The sequence below is a fragment of the Arachis ipaensis genome, chromosome B8 (assembly GCF_059453495.1).
Source record: "Arachis ipaensis isolate K30076 ecotype BB chromosome B8, ASM5945349v1, whole genome shotgun sequence".
Taxonomy (NCBI): domain Eukaryota; kingdom Viridiplantae; phylum Streptophyta; class Magnoliopsida; order Fabales; family Fabaceae; genus Arachis; species Arachis ipaensis.
In genome coordinates this window covers 110212972-110223521 of record NC_142443.1, presented here as the reverse complement: position 1 = coordinate 110223521, position 10550 = coordinate 110212972, and the positions used below count along the sequence as shown (strand labels likewise).

General features: G+C 40.8%; 1 non-coding gene across 1 annotated transcript; it reads right to left on the bottom strand.

The window, feature by feature from the left end:
• Positions 1 to 490: 490 nt before the first annotated feature.
• On the bottom strand, positions 491 to 598 carry LOC148549238 (small nucleolar RNA R71). Its single transcript, XR_015897483.1, has one exon. It is a non-coding gene; the product is annotated as a small nucleolar RNA R71 (small nucleolar RNA).
• Positions 599 to 10550: the final 9952 nt, after the last annotated feature.

Genomic DNA, 10550 nt, shown 5'->3' with positions numbered 1-10550 from the left:
AGAACCTGAAAGGACTCTGAAGAGAAAATTAAGAGAAGCTAAATTACAACAATCCAGAGACAACTTGATTGAAAATTTCGAACAAGTAAAGGAGATGGCAGCCGAACCCAACAACAATGCAAGGAGAATGCTTGGTGACTTTACTGCACCTAATTCCAATTTACATGGAAGAAGCATCTCCATTCCTGCCATTGGAGCAAACAACTTTGAGCTGAAATCTCAATTAGTTTCTCTGATGCAGCAGAACTGCAAGTTTCATGGACTTCCATCTGAAGATCCTTTTCAGTTCTTAACTGAATTCTTGCAGATATGTGATACTGTTAAGACTAATGGAGTAGATCCTGAAGTCTACAGGCTCATGCTTTTCCCTTTTGCTGTAAGAGACAGAGCTAGATTATGGTTGGATTCTCAACCTAAAGACAGCCTGAACTCTTGGGATAAGCTGGTCATGGCTTTCTTAGCCAAGTACTTTCCTCCTCAAAAGCTGAGCAAGCTTAGAGCTGATGTTCAAACCTTCAGACAGAAAGAAGGTGAATCCCTCTATGAAGCTTGGGAAAGATACAAACAGTTGACCAAAAAGTGTCCTTCTGACATGCTTTCAGAATGGACCATCCTGGATATATTCTATGATGGTCTGTCTGAGTTATCTAAGATGTCATTGGATACCTCTGCAGGTGGATCCATTCACCTAAAGAAAATGCCTGCAGAAGCTCAAGAACTCATTGACATGGTTGCTAATAACCAGTTCATGTACACTTCTGAAAGGAATCCTGTGAGTAATGGGACGCCTATGAAGAAGGGAGTTCTTGAAGTCGATACTCTGAATGCCATATTGGCTCAGAATAAAATATTGACTCAGCAAGTCAATATGATTTCTCAGAGTCTGCATGGAATGCAAGCTGCATCCAACAGTACTCAAGAGGCTTCTCATGAAGAAGAAGCTTATGATCCTGAGAACCCTGCAATAGCAGAGGTAAATTACTTAGGTGAACCTTATGGAAACACCTATAACTCAACATGGAGAAATCATCCAAATTTCTCATGGAAGGATCAAAAGCCCCAGTAAGGCTTTAATAATGGTGGAAGAAACAGGTTTAGCAATAGCAAGCCTTTTCCATCATCAACTCAGCAACAGACAGAGAACTCTGAATAAAATGCTTCTAATTTAGCAAATCTAGTCTCTGATCTATCTAAGGCCACTGTAAGTTTCATGAATGAAACAAGGTATTCCATTAGAAATCTGGAAGCACAAGTGGGCCAGCTGAGTAAAAGGATCACTGAAATCCCTCCTAGTACTCTCCCAAGCAATACAGAAGAGAATCCAAAAGGAGAGTGCAAGGCCATTGACATAAGCACCATGGCCGAACCCAAAGAAGGAGTGGAGGACATGAATCCCAAGGAGGAAGGCCTCCTGGGACGTCCAGTGATCAATAAGGAGCTTCCTTCTGAGGAACCAAAGGACTCTGAGGCTCATCTGGAGACCATAGAGATTCCATTGAACCTCCTTATGCCCTTCATGAGCTCTGATGAGTATTCCTCTTCTGAAGAGAATGAGGATGTTACTGAAGAGCAAACTGCCAAGTTTCTTGGTGCAATCATGAAGCTGAATGCCAAATTATTTGGCATTGATACTTGGGAAGTTGAACCTCCCTTGTTCATCAATGAACTAAGTGATCTGGATCAACTGATATTGCCTCAGAAGAGACAGGATCCTGGAAAGTTCATAATACCCTGTACCATAGGCACCATGATCTTTAAAGCTCTGTGTGACCTTGGTTCAGGAATAAACCTCATGCCCCTCTCTGTAATAGAGAAACTGGGAATCTATGGGGTGCAAGCTACTAAAATCTCATTAGAGATGGCAGACAGTTCAAGAAAACAGGCTTATGGACAAGTAGAGGACGTGTTAGTAAAGGTTGAAGGCCTTTACATCCCTGCTGATTTCATAGTCCTGGATACTGGAAAGAAAGAGGATGAATCCATCATCCTAGGAAGACCTTTCCTGGCCACAGCAAGAGCTGTGATTGATGTTGACAGAGGTGAAATATTCCTTCAATGGAATGAGAACTCCCTTGTGTTTAAAACTCAAGGATCTCCCTCTGCAACCATGGAGAGGAAGCAGAAAAAGCTTCTCTCCAAGCAGAGTCAACCAGAGCCCCCACAGTCAAACTCTATGTTTGGTGTTGGGAGGCCACAACCAAACTCTAAGTTTGGTGTTGAACTCCCATATCCAAACTCTAAGTTTGGTGTTGGAGAGTCTCAACAAAGCTCTGCACATCTGTGAGGCTCCATGAGAGCCCACTGTCAAGCTATTGACATTAAAGAAGCGCTTGTTGGGAGGCAACCCAATGTTTATCTAATTCTTATTTTTATTGTTTTTCATGTTTTCTTAGGTTCATGATCATGTGGAGTCACAAAATAAACAAAAAAAAATCAAAAACGGAATCAAAAACAGCAGAAGAAAAATCACACCCTGGAGGAGCATCTGTCTGGCGTTCAAACGCCAGAACAGAGCATAGTTCTGGCGCTGAACGCCCAGAATGGGAGCATCCTGGCGCTGAACGCCCAGAACAAGCATGGTTCTGGCGTTCAACACCAGAAATGGCAGCAAAGGGGCGTTGAACGCCCAAAATGGGCACCAACCTGGCGCTGAATGCCCAGAGTTGTGTGCAAGGGCATTTTGCATGCCTAAATTGGTGCAGGGATGTAAATGCCTTGACACCCCAAGATCTGTGAACCCCACAGGATCCCCACCTACCTTCACTCACTCTCTTCTCTCTTCTCAATCATCCTCTATTCCCAATAAACACTCATCCCTTCTGTCTTCCATTTACCACTCACACCCATACACCCACTTACCTTCAAAAATTCAACATCTCTTCCCCACCCAATCCCACCCATATGGCCGAATACACACAGCCATCCATCTCCTCCATATCCTCTTCTTCTTCTATTCTTTCTTCTTTTGCTCGAGGGCGAGCAACATTCTAAGTTTGGTGTGGTAAAAGCATAGCTTTTTTGTTTTTTCCATAACCATTGATGGCACCTAAGGCCAGAGAAACCTCTAGAAAGAGGAAAGGGAAGACAAAAGCTTCCATCAAGGGTCTATAGCTCAGTGGTAGAACATTTGACTGCAAATCAAGAGATCCCTGAGATACCTCAGGGGATACATTTTCTTCCACACAATTATTGGAAGCAACTAAGGGTGGAACATCAAGAGCACTCCATCATCCTTCATGAAATCAGAGAAGATCTAAAAGCAATGAAGGAGGAGCAACAAAGACAAGGAAGAGACATAGAAGAGCTCAAGGACATCATTAGTTCCTCAAGAAGGAAACGCCACCATTACTAAGGTGGATTCATTCCTTGTTCTTATTTCTTCTGTTTTTCGTTTTCTATGTTATGAGCTTATCTGTGTTTGTGTCTTCATTACATGATCATTAGTAGTTAGTAACTATGTCTTAAAGTTATAAATGTCCTATGAATCCATCACCTCTCTTAAATGAAAAATGTTTTAATTCAAAAGAACAAGAAGTACATGAGTTTCGAATTTATCCTTGAACTTAGTTTAATTATATTGATGTGGTGACAATGCTTCTTGTTTTCTGAATGTATGCTTGAACAGTGCATATGTCTTTTGAAGTTGTTGTTTAAGAATGTTAAATATGTTGGCTCTTGAAAGAATGATGCCTAGGAGACATGTTATTTGATAATCTGAAAAATCAAAAAAATGATTCTTGAAGCAAGAAAAAGCAGCAAAGAACAAAGCTTGCAGAAAAAAAAAATAGGCGAAAAAAAAATATAGAAAGAAAAAGAAAAAGCAAGCAGAAAAAGCCAAAGCTCTTAAAACCAAGAGGCAAGAGCAAAAAGCCAATAACCCTTAAAACCAAAAGGCAAGGGAAATAAAAAGGATCCCAAGGCTTTGAGCATCAGTGGATAGGAGGGCCTAAAGGAATAAAATCCTGGTCTAAGCGGCTAAACCAAGCTGTCCCTAACCATGTGCTTGTGGCGTGTAGGTGTCAAGTGAAAACTTGAGACTGAGCAGTTAAAGTCAAGGTCCAAAGCAAAAAGAAGAGTGTGCTTAAGAACCCTGGACACCTCTAATTGGGGACTTTAGCAAAGCTGAGTCACAATCTGAAATGGTTCACCCAATTATGTGTCTGTGGCATTTATGTATCCGGTGGTAATACTGGAAAACAAAGTGCTTAGGGCCACGGCCAAGACTCATAAAAAAGCTGTGTTCAAGAATCATCATACTGAACTAAGAGTGTCAATAACACTATTCAAAATCTGAAGTTCCTATAGATGCCAATCATTCTGAACCTCAATGGATAAAGTGAGATGCCAAAACTATTCAAGAGGCAAAAAGCTATAAGTCCCGCTCATATGATTGAAGCTCTATCTCATTGATAGTTTGGAATTTATAGTATATTCTATTATTTTTATCCTATTTTGATTTTCAGTTGCTTGGGGACAAGCAACAATTTAAGTTTGGTGTTGTGATGAGCGGATAATTTATACGCTTTTTGACATTGTTTTTAGTATGTTTTTAGTAGGATCTAGTTACTTTTAGGGATGTTTTTAATAGATTTTGTGTTAAATTCACATTTCTGGACTTTACTATGAGTTTGTGTATTTTTCTGTGATTTCAGGTATTTTCTGGCTGAAATTGAGGGACTTGAACAGAAATCAGATTCAGAGGTTGAAAAAGGACTGCTGATGCTGTTGGATTCTGACCTCCCTGCACTCAAAGTGGATTTTCTGGAGCTACAGAACTCGAAATGGCGCGCTTCGAATTGCGTTGGAAAGTAGACATCCAGGGCTTTCCAGCAATATATAATAGTCCATATTTTGGCCAAGAATAGACGACGTAAACTGGCGTTCAACGCCAGCTTTCTACCCAAATCTGGCGTCCAGCGCCAGAAAAGGATCCAAAACCAGAGTTGAACGCCCAAACTGGCACAAAAACTGGCGTTCAACTTCACAAATGGCCTCTGCACGTGCAACACTTAAGCTCAGCCCAAACACACACCAAGTCGGCCCCGGAAGTGGATTTATACATCAAATACTTACTCATGTAAACCCTAGTAGCTAGTTTATTATAAATAGGACCTCTTACTATTGTATTAGGCATCTTTGGATTACCTTATGATCCTTTGATCACGTTTTAGGGGGCTGGCCATCTCGGCCATGCCTGGACCTTCACTTATGTATTTTCATACGGTAGAGTTTCTACACTCCATAGATTAAGGTGTGGAGCTCTGCTGTTCCTCAAAGATTAATGCAAAGTACTACTGTTTTCTATTCAATTCCTCTTATTTCTCTTCTAAGATATCCATTTGCACTCAAGAACATGATGAAGGTGATGATTATGTGTGACGCTCATCACCATTCTCCCCTATGAACACGTGCCTGACAAACACTTCCGTTCTACATGAAATAAGCTAGAATGAGTATCTCTTAGATCTCCTAACCAGAATCTTCGTGGCGTAAGCTAGAATGATGGCGGCATTCAAGAGAATCCGGAAGGTCTAAACCTTGTCTGTGGTATTCTGAGTAGGATTCAATGATTGAATGACTGTGACGAGCTTCAAACTCGCGATTGTTGGGCGTTAGTGACAGACGCAAAAGGAGGGTGAATCCTATTCCAGCATGATCGAGAACCGACAGATGAATAGCCGTGCCGTGACAGGGTGCGTGAGCATATTATTCACTGAGAGGAGGGGATGTAGCCACTGGCAACGGTGATGCCCTTGCATAAAGCCAGCCATGGAAAGGAATGAGACTGATTGGATGAAGATAGCAGGAAAGCAAAGGTTCAGAGGAACGAAAAGCATCTCCATTCGCTTATCTGAAATTCCTACCAATGAATTACATAAGTATCTCTATCCCTATTTTATTATATAATATTCGAAAACATCTTCATCACTTTATATCTGCCTAACTGAGATTTACAAGGTGACCATAGCTTGCTTCATACCAACAATCTCCGTGGGATTCGACCCTTACTCACGTAAGGTATTACTTGGACGACCCAGTGCACTTGCTGGTTAGTTGTATCGAAGTTGTGACAATTATGAATTAAGATCAGAGCACCAAGCTTTGGAGCCATTATCAGGATTTGTTTGAGCCTGGAGATCACAATTTCGTGCACCAGCTGCACAATTCCAGCCTAACTTTCTAGACGTTGGATGTTTACGCCGATCTCCAGGTCACGTGGCTGCGTGGATGACGCGGTCGCGTGGATAGTGTTTTCGCCATATGACGCGATCGCATGGGGCATGCGGTCGCGTCGTGCATCCCTTTTTTTTTTAATTGAATGCAGGATGCAATGCTTAATGTGAATGCTATGCAGGATTCCAGGTTTAATAAAATAAAAATAAAATTCAAAAACAAACAAAACGAAATAAAATTAAAATTGCAAAAGGAACGATCATACCATGGTGGGTTGTCTCCCACCTAGCACTTTTAGTTAAAGTCCTTAAGTTGGACATTGGAAGGGCTTCCTGTTATGGTGGCTTGTGTTTAAATTCATCCAGAAATCTCCACCAGTGCTTGGAATGCCAATAGCCTCCGGGGTCCCAAACTAGGCATGTAAAGCTTCTGAGCAGCTTCAAACAGATTTTCAGGATCCCAAGCTTTGCTATTAAATCCGCCTCCGTCTTGATCTATATGTTTCCATCCGGGCGGTTTAAAAAGTGGAATCTCACCATGGTGACCAAACGTTCTCTGTGATCCATGCAATTGAGCATGATACCAATCCGTGTACTTCGAGGTGAAGCGTGGAACCTTATTGAACCTTGTGCACCAACTCTGAGTACGAGCCATTTCCCTCTTACTCTTAAAGCTGCAAAGAGCTCTACGCTGGCCATCTGTTTCAAGCAAACCATATTCAAGTGAATAAGTAAAGTTATATGTTAAGGATTGTACCCACTTGAAGCTTGTATTAGGTGGTAATGGCCTTGGGATAGGTGTTTCCGGTGGTTCTGTAAGTTCTACTCCCTTGTGCTCTTCCGTGAATTCCTCCACTTCCTTGCAAGGTTCTACAATTGTATCTGTGTCCTGGTCAAAGTCTTCTATGTCTTCCTCATCACTTGAGTCATAGATTGGAGGTTGAAAGAAATCTACCTCTGCATCATCTTCGTATTCATCTGGGGAAGATTCTTCGATCTCAGAGAATTCACTTGCGGATGCAAGTTCATTACTAGGAGAGCTAGACTTGTGACTATCACTATCAAGGGAAATTGCTTCTTGGATTATTCCGTCGGATTCTTCATAAACGACTTGCCTTGGGGGTTGTGTACTATCCTCCTTAGCATCAACTGTAGCGTCCTTGACGGAGTTCTCCTCAGTTCTGGATTCCCATGGAGGTTCAGCATCTCCTAGATCTTCAACCAACTCTTCTTCTTGAACAATGACAGCTTCTTCTACCTATTCTAGTACGACTTCATTCTCTGTCTTGTCTACTGGAGTTTCTGGTATCTCCTTCATGCTACGCTCTTCGTTAGACTGTTCACATGGGGCTGTGGTTGATCCTTGTGTATTTGAGTGCCTAGAAACCCATTGAATTATTGTTTACTCCAGTTGTCGAATGGTTGTTTGAAGTTTATTTACTGTTTCCTTTAGGCGAACCTCTGCTTCTCGGGTTGCCGGACTTGGGCATGATACATAGGAAAGTGGCGGTGATTGGGAGTGATTGGATTGGTACTGGGGTAAGGAAGGATCATATGGTGGCGAATGGTGAAGAGAAGCTTGTGAGTGTGGTGGTTCGAGGTTATGTTGAAAGGATGGTTTATATGCAGGGGGTGGGGCTTGTTGGTAGTTACAAGGTTGTCCACCATATCTTTCAGCTGGGTATGCACGGTAGAATGGTCTTTGTCCAGGATATCTCGGAGGGTGTTGCTGCCTAAAGGATTGATTACATCCTCTTGGCTCCATCCATCCTTGATTGGTCTGACCTTGATGCATATTCCTACTGTAACTTCTATTTCCTTCAACAAAGTTAGAACCAAACTCAAAGCGAGAGGGGTGAGAGTTCATGGTAGCAAATAAAGATAAAAAGGAAAAAAAAACAAAAATAAATAAACAAGCAAAAGAAAAATATTTACAATAACCAATAATAAGGCACACGTTAGCAGTTCCCCGGCAACGGCGCCATTTTGATGAGAGAACTTTTGCGTGGTCTAGAAATTTGCGGATAAATCCTCGTTGCAAGTATAGTTTCTAAACCTTCAAAAGTCCTTTCATACAAACGTTTTGGTTGTCACAAGTAACAAACCCCTTTTAAAATTGATAACCGAGTATTTAAACCTCGGGTCGTCTTCTCAAGGAATTACAAGGAAGTATGTTCTTATTATTGGCTATAAAGGTTGTAATAGGGGTTTAGAAGGTGAGAAGCAAGTGATTTGAATGACAAGTAAAGTAAATGGCAATTAAAATAAATAAATACTGTAAAGCAACTTTTGGCAAGGTAAGAGAAATTAGAAGTCCAACTTAGTTATCTCTCTCAACAATAATGAAAGTTGAATCTAAATTCCACTTAGTTAACCCTTACTAAAGCAAAGGAAAGTCAAGGGACTAATTAGTTTGACCTTCGAATCCTATTTATTTCCTAAGAAAAATTTGGGATTATTGAAGTTCAGTTTAATTAGCAAGATAACGATTATCAATTATGCTGAGGTTGATAACTGTTGAGTTACTGATTTCTTAACCAGGACCAAAAGGGGAAAAAGTAAATTGCTGGAATAAAATATCTTCATATCGAAAACAATGATAACTTAATTTAAAGAGAACAATAATGAACTGAAATACCTCAAATAATCATTAACTCAAATAATAATCTGTAACATGGAATAATTCATAAGCCAATTGGGCAACATCTGCAGATACGAATAAAAGCATTAAGGTGAAAGTAGCATAGAAACATGAATTAAAGTAAATATTAAACCTGGATCGAGAGTCACTCTTAAAAACTAAGAGAAGTCCTAAATCCTAATCCTAAGAGAGAGAAGAGAGAATCTCCCTCTCAAAACTAAATCTAAATCATGGAAAGTAATAAAAATGCGAGCTCTCCTTTTTGAATGGATGCATTCCCTGACTTTATAGCCTCTATTCTGTGTGTTCTGCACCTGGATCTGGGCTAAGAGGGCTTCAGAAATCGCTGGGGGAGTATTCTATAAATTCTGATACGTGGCGTCTGTCACGCGTCCGCGTGGGTCACGCGGTCGCGTCATCTGGAGTTTTCCTTGTGGCGCGGTCCCGTCGGTCACGCGTCCGCATCGTATGCGCTATTCTCAAGTCGCGCGGCCGCGTCAGTCATGTGGCCGCATCGCTGCTTCTTCGCGTCTGGCACGCGATCGCGTGGATGCCAGTTTCTTCAAAACTCCGTTTCGCACTTTCCTTCCATTTTTGTACGTTTCCTTTTCCATCCTTTAAGTCATTCTGCCTTAGAAAATCTGAAACTACTCAACACACTAATCACGGCATCGAATGGAAGTAAAGGTAATTAAAATAATTAATTTTAAAGCTTAGGAAACATGTTTTTCACATACATCACATAATAAGGAAGGGAAAGTAAAACCATGCAATTAATATGAATAAGTGGGTGAAGGATTGAATAAATCACTCAAACTAAGCACAAAATAACTCATGAAATATGGGTTTATCAAAGAGCTAATATCTCTTCGTCAAAGAGCTAATAACTCATGAAATATGGGTTTATGGAGAGCTTCATCCATTGGAGGAGGTGGTGGAAGAGTGGGCTCATTGCTTGAGAGAAAGGGTTCATAATTGGAAGGTGGTTCATCTTGGTAAGGATATGGAGGTATTTGGTGGTAGGGGGTTTGTGAGTAGGGTGGTTCAAAACTATCTTAAGGAGGTGATTCATAGGCATATGGTGATTGCGGTTGACAACCACAATGAGCGTCACCACATCCATTAGGTTGGTATGCATTAGGAGTTGGATTATACCTATAAGAAACCAGCGAAGGTTGTTGCCAAGAAGGTTGTCCATAAGCTTGGGTCTCCACCCACCATTGATTGTTCCATCCTTGATGCATGTTGTCATTGTAGTTCCCATTTTCAACAACATAGTTTGAACTAAACTCATAGCCAAAGGGGTGAGAATTCATATTAGAGAAACAAAAACAAAAGCACAAAAACAAAGAGATAAAATCTAACTACTAACTCAAACAAGCAAACCAACAAAAGAGCAAACTATTCACAATATTAACATATGCACAATAACCAATAACAAGCACACATTGCAATTTCCTGGCAACGGCACCAAAAACTTGAAAGAGTATTACCGTCGGTTAGGAATTTCTTCTCGGTTAAAGAGAAATAACTTTGTTGCAAGTATAGTTCCAAACCGACAAGTAATGCTCAATCAAAGTTTAATTTGTTTGTCACAAGTTCAAACTAATAAAAATACCAAGAATGTTAGATCTCGGGTCGTCTCTCAAAGGAATTGCAGTGAGATATGCACATTATTGGTTATGGTATCCAAGGGGGTTTGCAAATAAGGGGATAAGAAATTAAATGACAAGAAA